The sequence below is a fragment of the Parus major genome, chromosome 1A, assembly GCF_001522545.3.
Source record: "Parus major isolate Abel chromosome 1A, Parus_major1.1, whole genome shotgun sequence".
Classification (NCBI taxonomy): Eukaryota; Metazoa; Chordata; class Aves; order Passeriformes; family Paridae; genus Parus; species Parus major.
In genome coordinates, this window is record NC_031773.1 from 47806225 (window position 1) to 47817394 (window position 11170).

The following is an 11170-nucleotide window of genomic DNA, read 5'->3' on the forward strand; positions in this document are numbered from 1 at the left end:
CCTCAGTATTTAAATTCCACCCCCAAAGGAAATAAATTCCAGAAACTGGAATTTCCTTTTGGTTCCGTACCTACTGACCAGCTAGAAAGAACACACCGTCATTTGCCAAATTTCTTGTGGAAATTACAACACCGCTGGTTGAAAGAATGTCAAAAAAGTCAACTTTTAACACCTTTTCCACTGCATATTGTGAGTTCTGTATTTAGTGATGTAAACTAAAAAGACACCCCATACATCATCATTCTCTGAAGACAATGACCATGGAGAAGGGACGGGAGCAGTGAAAAGGGTTTAACGGGCTATCATTAGATGCAGTAAGTTCAAAAGAGATTTTAGGAGTAGCACCATAAAGCACAAGTGCAAAGTGTGTGGGGCTGCAGAATTCAACTCCCTGAAGCATGTGGATGTGGACAAGATGCTATCAAGTACCTCTGCAATGAGCCACAAACCAGGCACCTCTGAACTAAATAGGCTCCCCTCCTTGCTTTCCTCGTTAACAGCAGATTTTTGTGGGGATTTCTATGGGGATTTCCAGGAAAACAATGGAAAAGTTCAGTAATCAGAGACAGTCTAGACTTTAAGATCAACCTTATAATATGTGTGCGGGAGACAGCAAGAACCACCTCTACCAAGCAGATAAAGCTAGTGCTGGGACAGATCAGTCACTCACACTTCCTTGGGAAAGAACCTGGGAGAAACTAACATTTGCACACCTAGGATGGCTTTTCCAGCTTCCCTTCTCAGTATTGCTACTTACAACTGTAAGCTGCTAAAAGGAGGAACCCCAGGGATTTATCCCACAGGCCCTATCTAAATTGTTTCACAGTGCTGATTAGTACAAGGTTATATTTCCTTTGCATTCCAGTGAGCTTTCCAGTGAGCACTCGCAGCCAGGAAGTGACTTGCTACAGCACTCCAAGACAAGCAGCTGTACAACACTGCAACAGCATAAAAAACATCTGTCTGGGAACACAAATGATAAGGTTTCCTCCTTACAGAGTTAAATAACTCACTGCCTGAGAAAGGCCAGCATGGATGAACAGACACTGATCTATTCTGACACCAACTCTTAGGGCAAAAAGAATCACGAACAAACAAACAAAAAAATCCAGCTTTTGTTTCTGAGAAGTAATGTTGTCCACAGGATGGTCAGTTGCATGTCCACCAATTCTGTAAATGTTCTTCCCTACACTCTAGCCCCATTTGTTCCCTTAGCACCAACTCTTCTCTTAGCAGTAGAAGACATAACAACAATTACAAAATTAGTATCTGCATGCTCATATTACATGGGAACACACAGAGCATGCACCCCAAGCAGGTAAATTGGCTGACATTACTTCCCTTTCAACATTGCTGTGAATGTATTCTGATGCTTTTTTCACTGCCTTGCAACCATGGCTGCTCTGTTCCTGAGCCTGCAAGGGGTCCTTCTCCCCTGCCTTCTCTCAGCCCAGTTAAACCTGTTTCCAATGGCTTTTATTAGGAATGCAGTCACCATGTGGTATGTCTGCAATGCTTCTCATTGCCTGTGCTCCAAATCCATCCTCAGTGCTTCGAGCTTGTAAGCAGATACTCCCCTCAGCCATTATTAACCTTCACTGCATGCACAACCACTGCTGACCCAACCTGCTGCGCTGGAGGAGACAAGCCAGGGTGTCAGGCATGTGGCTGAGAAAAAAAACCCACAACAAGGGAATTAACCACAGTGCTTGAAAAAAGGGCAGGAGAGTGCTGAGTGAGTCTCTCCTTGTCCCAAGACAGGTGCAGCAGATGGAACACCCTCCCTTGTCCGCGTCATCAAGCCCTGGCCTCCGCCTTGCTGGGGATTGCTCCCCTACCTGCTCTCCTGTCCCTGACATTAAAGCACTGAACTTGGTGGTCAGGTTTTTCCTGCCCCTGGTTCCCATAGAAACCTTCCTGCAAACACCCATCTGGGACAAAGCCCAGAGAGAGCGTGAGCTCACCTTGCTGCTGGCACAGTTGTGCAGAAGGGCAGGGTGAGCAGCAGGAATCACACCAGGGGAAGGCTCCTGATGTGGCACATGGAGACACTGCACAGGGCACTGCTCTCAGAGCCAGATGTCTCCAAGAGAAGGTACTGAGCCACTGATCCAACCACTCCAACATCACAGACCTGGGAAGAAGATTCCCTGAGGCAGCCAGGAACCACCTAGTGTGAGCCAGGAGGAGGATATCTGGTATGTGTCATTGACATAGTAAGGTCTTTCCTTTGATTGAGAGATATAAACCTAAAGCAACTCTCAAGCTCTCCTAGCCAGGAGAAAGAAAGTAGCAAAAGGGGCTCCACAAAGCTTATGAAACCACATGTGCGAATTTATTTCACATGTGTGAAATCAATTGCTATGTTATTTGCAACATACACACTTCTGAAATAAAGCAACAATAAGAGATACAAAGGAAAAAATACATCAGCTCCAACAAACATTAATGGCAACTCCCAAACCCTCAGTATTACAAAATTAAAACCAGTTTCACCCACACATTAAAGAGGATCTCCCATGTTTAAAGGCAATTTAAGTTTCTTATATGAAGCAATTTTAGTCACACAACAGGTAGTCTTCATATTTTGAAAGAAATTTATTTTTTGCTAAAATGCAAATAGTACCTGTTAATCACACATTTTGAATTCAGAGTCCAAAACAAATCACACCACCATTGATTCCAGCCTGCTAGAACACAGATGTGATGTACCTGAAAAAGAAGGCTGCAAGGGAAGCATGCAGTCAGCATCACGTACAGCCATTTGAAGAACTCCACCTGCAACACCTTTGTTGGAGTTGCAAACATACATATTGCAGGATTACGTCCAATTATTTTTTCTCCTAGCACAGGTGTCCTTTAGAAATTGATGTTTGCAAAGGAGTCCTGAAAATTTACTTCCACTTGGAAATACTGTGATTCCCTTGGACACACTGGCTCTTCCCCACAGGTGTAGTATGAGAGATTTCAATCACCTGGATCCTGGTAAACACCAGATAGCAATCTCCTGCTGCCTGTGTTTCACCTGCTTGGCCTCTTTTGCCATGTGATCTCCACCTAAGCCTGTGGTGCCTGGATGTGCTAAGCACTAAATGACACTGTCTGGAGCCTTTCAGTAGGACCTTTATTTTGGGACAGAAACTCCTTCCCAGGAGTGTTCTTCCCCCACTGATTTTATGGAGAAAAACAAAACAAAAAACAACCAAAAAGGCACCAATACCTCTAGCAGATTGTGCAGAAGACAAATGTCTTGCCAAGCAATGTTTTTGTATCCTGAAGACTTTACAAGCAGTAACTACGCAAGAACCTCCAGTGAGTATCATCAGGAGGAACAGAACAAGCGTAACAATTCTTTCTAGAATAATTTTCATTCACTGTTACAAGAACTGCACCTCTGTTGTGACAGTTACAACACCTCTTCTGACAGTAAGCTAGCATGTGAAGATCTCTGCTTTCTGTTCATTAAATATAATGGAAAACAACAGTGTATGCAGTAAATCCCACTGCCACCTCTGGATTGTCAGCAGGTTTCCACTGTTCTCTATTCTCTTCCTTTATTAAAAAAAAAGCTTTGGAAGAGAGAGAAGTGATTGAAAGTCACGGTACCCATCAGGAGGCTATACACGTAGGTGTAGTTCCAGAAGCCTCTTCCAGCTCAGCTTTTGAAATCCCAAGTAGATTGTGCCCAATTTAACATCTCCCTCTCTCAGAAATCATACAAAAGCTCTTCATTGAACCAGACAGTTCAATTTCATCTTTACACAACCAGAAAACTTATGTTTTCCAAATTATAACCCTGTTTTTCTCAATGAAATGTCCAAGGGAAACTCTCAGCAGGATGCCCTTGGCCTGCCTTCCCTTCCCCCATCAGCATCTGCCTCAAGTCAGGCAAAGGCATATCCTGGAGCTGCAAATGCCATTAGTCCACAAGTTAATATTTGCTTTGCACACAAAGTCAGAAGAGAAGTTGAGCTTCACAAATACATAAGTGAGCAAAGCGCAGCCACACACCTGACCAAAGGGCATACAAGATGCAGAGAGCTCCTGTCCCTCACACCCTGACACCCTGGCTTTGTAAAAAATGAGGAATCACACACAGACACTGGCTGGTTAAGGAGTCAATACGGTGTTAGTGAACCTGGCTCATCCCAACCTTTCTGTCTGAGGCTTACAAACCATGACCAGCCTCACACTGGTTTGGGTGTCGAGCAACATCTACAACCACAGGCTGGAAGTGCTGGGGTGGCCTTCGGGCTTCCTCTCTACAACATGACTGGGAATGAAGAGCTGGGAACTTTACCTGCCCTCAGCTCACTTCTTGTAGCACTGGAAGTGAACCAGAGATGCATCAAAAGCCTAGGGCAGGTCTCAAAGGGGGATGCAGACCTGGAGAGCAGTGAGGGGGAGGCTTGCAGAGCCAGAGAGGCAGGCAGGCAAGCTGCTGACAGGTTATGCCACTGACTGCTGAGGCACCACCCAGGACTCCAGTGCTGCCCAGTCATCAACTGGGATCGAATACTGACAGCAGGAATGTGGCACGTTTCCTCCCAGCTGCCTCAGGGAAGTACTAGAGCAACAGAGACAGCAACAGGAAATCTGTGTCTCCTGCCAGAAAGCACCTTGTAGATTCCTGCCCTCATTGGAAATGTAATTCTGTGCAGAAACATAACTAAAAGATACTTCCATGCAACAGTTCTGCTCCTTGCACTGCTGGGTGTCCAGCAATGACAGAGAGAGCCCCAGTGGAGCTGAAGCTGTTGAACCATGGCCAGTTTACACAATAGGAACAAAACAAGTAACTTGCAGCTTTGTTCCCATTGCATCTCTATTTTGAAAATAAGGATGTGAAAAAGCGGAATCCTGCTTCCCACCACTTATGCATTGGACACAGACCACAGATGGACTTCCTGACCACAGTTCAACGTGTCAAACTTGTCCCAGAAACACGCCTATGTAACACTTACTTATGTAGAATGCAGGTATCCTACACATTAACGGATATTTTCTTTCCAGAGCAGAACTGCCTTTTATTTTCCTGGCTCCAAAGCAAACAGCATGCCAGCTAAGCATGAATTGCACCTCTGTGGAGAACCTCTTGTTGGCCAAGACCCTTGGGATCAGAGGAGGAGTTTCCCCTTTCCCAGTACTCCCATTATTTGAGTGGTGAGAAGATACGTGACAGGAATAGAGAGTGTTCCTTGCAACTCACCCAGGAGGATTACAGTACAGTACAGGAACAACAGTTTTTGTCTATCTGCATCAAATGAAGTTAGAAAAAGAGACCAGGGTACAAACTAGCATGGTGTTCACTCTCACTGCACAGCAAAATTCTCCTTGCTTCCCACACAGAGGCAAGAAAAAACTGTATGTGCCAAAAAAGACAGTCTTCAAGGCTTAGGGTAAAGGCAATTGCCTGTTAAACACCACCATGCAACTATAAACCAAAGGTTTCTGATTAGTGTCTAAACATATCTTCCATCAGGGTCAAGCACTGCACAATAAATGGGCATTTTCACCCAAATAAGCACAGTGCAGGACCAGGGCACTTCTCCAGAACTCTACAGAAATTTGTTTTCCCAAAATATTTTCAGAAGAGTTGTATACCTTCTGGTCCATTGCAAGACTACCAACTATTTATGAGATGTCTGTGGAAAGCAATCACAACTCTCCAGTTTCATTTGAATACAGAAACTTGAAAGAAAATATTTCTGTTAGAGATGCAGGCCTGTGCCAATCAAAGAAAGGTTAAAAGACACTACTGACAGTTATTTAAAGTTGTGCAAATAAAAGTCTTTTATATCACACTCCCATCCTGAGAGGTGACAAGCAGTGCCATCTGAGGCTGTCTCCATCACCAGCCCTGTGATTCTCAAGCTGGTCTCATCCTACTGCTCCCAGTGACAATGGAACAAGGCCTGAACAACAGCTCTTCCTTGATAGGGCCTCAGAGGATTTGCAGAGGTTTTGCTGTCATGGGTTGCTGTTACCTTGGTGAGGCACAGGAAAGGCTCCTTTCAGGTCACTCTCCTGTAGCTCTGTTTTGTTACTATTTGCTCCAGTATTTGCAAAAAATGTCAGATTCACTTCACAGGACTCCAAGCAGGTCTCGCTTCATTTGGCTTCAGAAAATAGCTTTTAAGGCAAGTATACCTCACAGCACTCAAAACGTTTTTCCCTTATGGCTCTGTCATTACAGGACTCAACTTTCTCAAGAGGTTAGTAACACTCAAACACCTCTCAGGACTGTTTGCAAAGCTCTTATCTAGCATCTCATGTTAGACTACTTAGATCTTGCTCCTGCAGAAATTTATATGCACAGATAAGAGGAAAAAAAGCAAAATATGATTGTTAACATTTGTAACAAAACAAGACAAAACCTCTGGCATTTCCTGATTCTGGGGATCAGGAGGATTTCTTCTCCAGAGAAAAAAAGGACTGTCGGGTTATGGACTGTCTCATCTCTGAATCATCAAATTACTTCCCAGCCAGCACTTACTGGGCAGTAACAACAGTTCTTGTAGTTATACTAATACAAATATACTCTCTTCACCTATCTCATAAAACAAGCGTGTTTGCATTTCTTCCAGGGTGTTTTCCTTAAGTCAGAAACAAAACTGCTATGTTACCAATGTAACTGGTTGCCCTCCAATTTAAAAAAATCTGATACTTCCTCAAAGACAAAACAAATGTGGCAAGACAACATCCTTCTCTTCCCTACCCAGTGTCAACAGTAACACAGCTGACAAGTGAGATTTTTCCCAGCACCCCCAGATACTCAGTCTATGTAAGCTTTAGGTATCAAAACCCTTGACCCTGGGATAAAAAGCAGCAGAGAAAGAAATTTAGGCAAGTCTTTGTGTGGCTGAGGAGACAAACCTGAAGTACCAAAACCTCTCCATCTCTTCAGGGACACTTAGGACATCACACTCACAACTCAGAATGAAGCTGTTTGTTTACCTCCTCCTATTGGACAGTTGCAGATTCTCTGTATCTTACCTATTTGAATTAGGGTAGGATCTAGAATAACCAGTGTGATACAGAACACCATCATCACCAAGGATGATAAGCAATGGCTGATTAAGCTAGAAGAGCTGTAGGACCACATACACCAAAATATAAAGCAACTTAACTTTACCACTGCAGATAAAGTTGCAATACTCCTTAGGATTTACTTTTTTTAAGTTTTTGTTACTTCTGATGTGTTGGTGAGAGGTTTACAATTAGCAGCCAGGAAGAGACATCATTCCAACCATTTCCAAAACAGTTACTGCCTCAAACATGGTATCACCAATTCCTTTGTCAAAGCATCCCAAATTCCAAACATGGGAAACAATTTTGCAACGCAGAAATCAATTCACCAAGAATGGGACTAAGACTGGCAGCTCTCACACAGATCTCTTAACCAAGAATCTCTACTGTTACCATGTCACCTCAGGTAAGACACGTTAATTTTTAAAAGCCAAATGTTTTGATTATTGTCTGTCTTTTAAGATTGTCAAGGTTCTTTAGAATACTGAGATTGGCAAAAGATCCCATCTTGTGGGAAAGTGATAGACTAAAAGCACAGCAAAGAAAAAACTAAACGTTAGCAGGGACCCCTAAAACTGGAGAATTATTTCAGCCCTGAGCAAGCATGGAGTACTTTCCTCACCTCAATTCTATCATTCCCTGACCAGCGCAATTCCTCCAGAGATATGCCTCTCCTTTCTGCTACCCCTCAGGGATTCCTTTCATCATTCTTCAGAAGAGACACTATGAATGACATCTCCCTAAGAATACTGGTGTCATTTTAATCTGTTAAATACAGAATGAACATTGTATTAACATGACACAACCAGTCCCCACCCTGGGCTTTTTGATTATACCTCATGCCTCTTCTTACCCTCTTCCTTCCCTTTTACTTTATGAATTCTCCAGAGCAGGAATTCAGCCTTTGTTTCTGCATAGAGACAGTCACACACACATTGTGTGGATCCAGAAATAAATCATGCAACGGAATTTTGTTCCAGTGGCTGTTTCTTTCCAGGCCACCACTCCAGACTGCATAGCAGCTGAGAAACTATTCTAGAATTCAGATTATCCTGATCAACAGCTCAGCAAAAGAGCACAGCAGTGCCCCACTCCTGCTAGGCTGACAGTTCCTTCTCGAGTGATTTTAAGATCCATTCTTGCACTACTAAAACCCCACTGATATTAATTCCAGTAAGACTGCTTCGCTCTCCCATCTATTTGCACTAAAGGATTATCTATTTCCTCAAGGCACTGTTCTTCCTTTTTTCTCACCTCCCCCCTTAAAGGAAAAAAGAAAAAAAATCCACAGCAAGCCACGCAGAGTAGGGCTGAGACATCACGAAGAAGGAAGCTATGATATCATAAACTCCCCACACACCAATACTCAAATGGACTTGTTTAGAAGGAAAGCACCTGCTTAAATTCAGGCATCCCTCAAAAAATTAGGAAGGAATCAAAGCCACAGAGAGGAAATTTTTTCTGTCCCGCCCTTACCAGTTCTATGAAGAGTCATCAAGAGTCGTCCCGGAGCCCACAGCCACTGCCTGCAACGAGATTCAAATCCGCGTGACTATGGCTCTTTACTTCCTTGGATTTACATCAGCAGGTACGAAGAATTACATCTGTCTCCTGCTCTCCTTCTAACATTTATTATAGCTGACAATCACGGGGCCTGCAGCACGTCTATTTGTGCCCATTGCCTAGAAGATACTGCCATATTTCCATCTGTGTTTCGTGACTGTTCCTTCCCCCCAGCCAGACAGGAGACAGACTGTCTCTCCTCCAGGGCACCTCCGAAAAGGCGCAGGCGTGCAGAGCAGACGAGTATGGCAGAGCAGGACCCCCGGGAGTCACAGCCACGAGCAGAAGAGGCGGGTTAGAGGAGAGGCACGTCCCGGGGAGCAGGGGGAGCCCAGCCAGGGGGAGCGGGGCTCAGGGAGAACGAGCCCCGGGGAGCCCTGACGGAGAAGCACAGCGTGAGTCACTCCCCGGAGCCAGACCCTGCGTCAGCGCGGCCGGTGAGCGGAGCCTTCCTCGGGCCGGGGTCCCTCCCTGCTCCCCCGCTCCAGCCCGGCGAGCGGAGCCGCGGCCGCGCACCCCCGCCCCGCGCACAGCCCCAGCAGCGGGGCCGCCCCGCCGGCCTCGGCCCCCACTCCGCCCGCGGGGGCAGCAGGGCAGGGGGTGCCGGGGTGAGGTGTGCGCGGGGGGCGCCGCACAGGTGGCGCAACCGCTCCTGGGGAGCGCCCCCGGCGCGGGGGGGAGCGCAGGGCTGCGAGACCCGGAGGGCGAAGGGCGGTCCCCGCCCGTCCCGGCGCGCACCTGCCCCGGCACCCACCTGCTGCCGCCACCGCCGTCCCCTCAGGGAGGGCGCCCGGCCCCGACCCGGCGGCCCCACACGCCGCTGCCGGGGCGCATGCGCGGGATGCGGGCGGCGGCGCGCGGCGCGGCGGGGGCTGTAGGCCGGGAAGCGCGGCCCGGCAGGCGGGAGGAGGCGCCGCGATGCTCCTCATCAGCAGGGACATGCACCGAATGGCCCAAAGTGTGACCTGGCCTCACGAAGCCGTCACGGAATGGCAGAATCTGTTAGGTTGGAAAAGTCCTCTGAGGTCACGGAGTCCACCCTCTCACCGAACACGACCGTGTCAACCAGATCACGGCGCTGAGTGCCACGTCCAGTCCTTCCTTAAACACCTCCGGGGACGGTGACTCCACCACCCTGTCTAATCACCCTTTCTGTGAAATTCCTCTTAATGTCCAACCTGAATCTCCCCTGGAAGAGCTTAAGGCTATGCCTCTCGTTCTGTTGCTGGTTGTCCGGGAGAAGAGGTGACCAGCACCTGGCTTCCAGGTAGTTGTAGAGTGACAACTCCCCTAAACATCATTCTCTCCAGGCAAAACAACACCAGCACCCTCAGCTGCTCCTCATCAGACTCATGCTCCAGCCCCTTTCTCCAGCTTCGCTGCCCCCTCTCTGGACTTGCTCCAACACCTCAATGTCCCTTCTGAACTGAGGGACCCAGAACTCAAGGTGTGGCCTCGCCATTGCTGAATACAGGGGGAGAATCAAGAGCTGAACAGTAGAGAGCTGTTCCTGAAGCACTGCTTGGTGACCTCCTCCCAACCACCAAGAAGACAGGAGAATTACATCTCTGGCTGTAGCCACTGCCAGCTCTGCAGGAAAGTAAAAAGGTCCCAAACCAAGGAGCAGAAGTCTCCTAAAGGATTTGTGCATCATGCCAGTTTTCTAGGAGGATGACTCTTCCTCTGCACCGTTACTTGTTTTAAAATGTCCAGGAAAACAAGTCCAACAGCTCACAGCTGATGGCCTCTACCTGAGGCTCTACAAAGATTTCCAATGATGAGAAAAGATACTGTTCCTCCTCTCCACACAGGGTGGTTGTTGTTTTTTTTTCAGGAGGAAAGAGGACCAGAAAAGGAGGACTTACGCATCTGTCTGTTTTCTTTCTTGGCTATCGGTTTGAGTAATAGCCTGAAAATTATGAGGGTTTGGTTAGAGTTATCCTTTTCAAGCAGATGGCTAATCAAATGTTAATAGCACAAGCAAGCAAAATGTTTTAAACACCATCAAACTCAAAATGTTTGAGACATTTTGAATGCCATATTCAAGGGGCAAGGTAAAGCCAGAGCAATCTTGATGGAAGATCACAGCCTGAAGCTTCCCACTGCTCTTAAACTACTTAATAAAGACAAGCCTTATCAAAACATACAGTATTTTAAAATCCTCTTTTAACAGTGATGACCTGAAGGACAGCAGGTAGCCTCTGTCAGTTAGTTCTGCTTAATTCTCTTCAGCAACCACACTTCAAAAATCATCAAGCAATACCTATCATGTATTACTGAGGGCTTCTTTATTGCACTGAAGCAGAAGAAATGCTCTGTGGTGTAATAACATTGGAAGAAGAGGTAAGGAAATTATTCCAATTTAAGCCAAAGGGCGAAGAGTTTGATCCAGTACTAAATATCCAGTAAAGCACAGACATTACTGAACAAATAATTAATGTCAGAAATAAAACTGAACTTCTCTGGCATTCAATGAATTTCAGTATCTTTCTTTCCTTATCAGACAAAACTTGTAGTAAAGAACAACTTTCACATGCTAGAGTCCACCTGCCACTCATCAAGCACCTATAGCCAAGGA

General features: G+C 46.2%; 1 protein-coding gene across 3 annotated transcripts in view; it reads right to left on the reverse strand.

Moving 5' to 3' along the window:
* SGSM3 (small G protein signaling modulator 3) overlaps positions 1-9433 on the reverse strand; it is a 28833-nt gene extending 19400 nt beyond the window's left edge. For 2 of the 3 annotated variants that reach the window (XM_015627990.2, XM_015627988.2), the window contains exons 1-2: positions 9347-9433; positions 8506-8555 (exon numbers count right to left, since the gene is read on the reverse strand). The gene's annotated coding sequence lies outside the window, so the exon portion shown is untranslated. Of the gene's footprint in view, positions 1-2626; positions 2726-8505; positions 8556-9346 lie in introns of all 3 variants that reach the window. The other variant, XM_015627989.2, reaches the window with a different exon arrangement.
* Positions 9434-11170: the final 1737 nt, after the last annotated feature.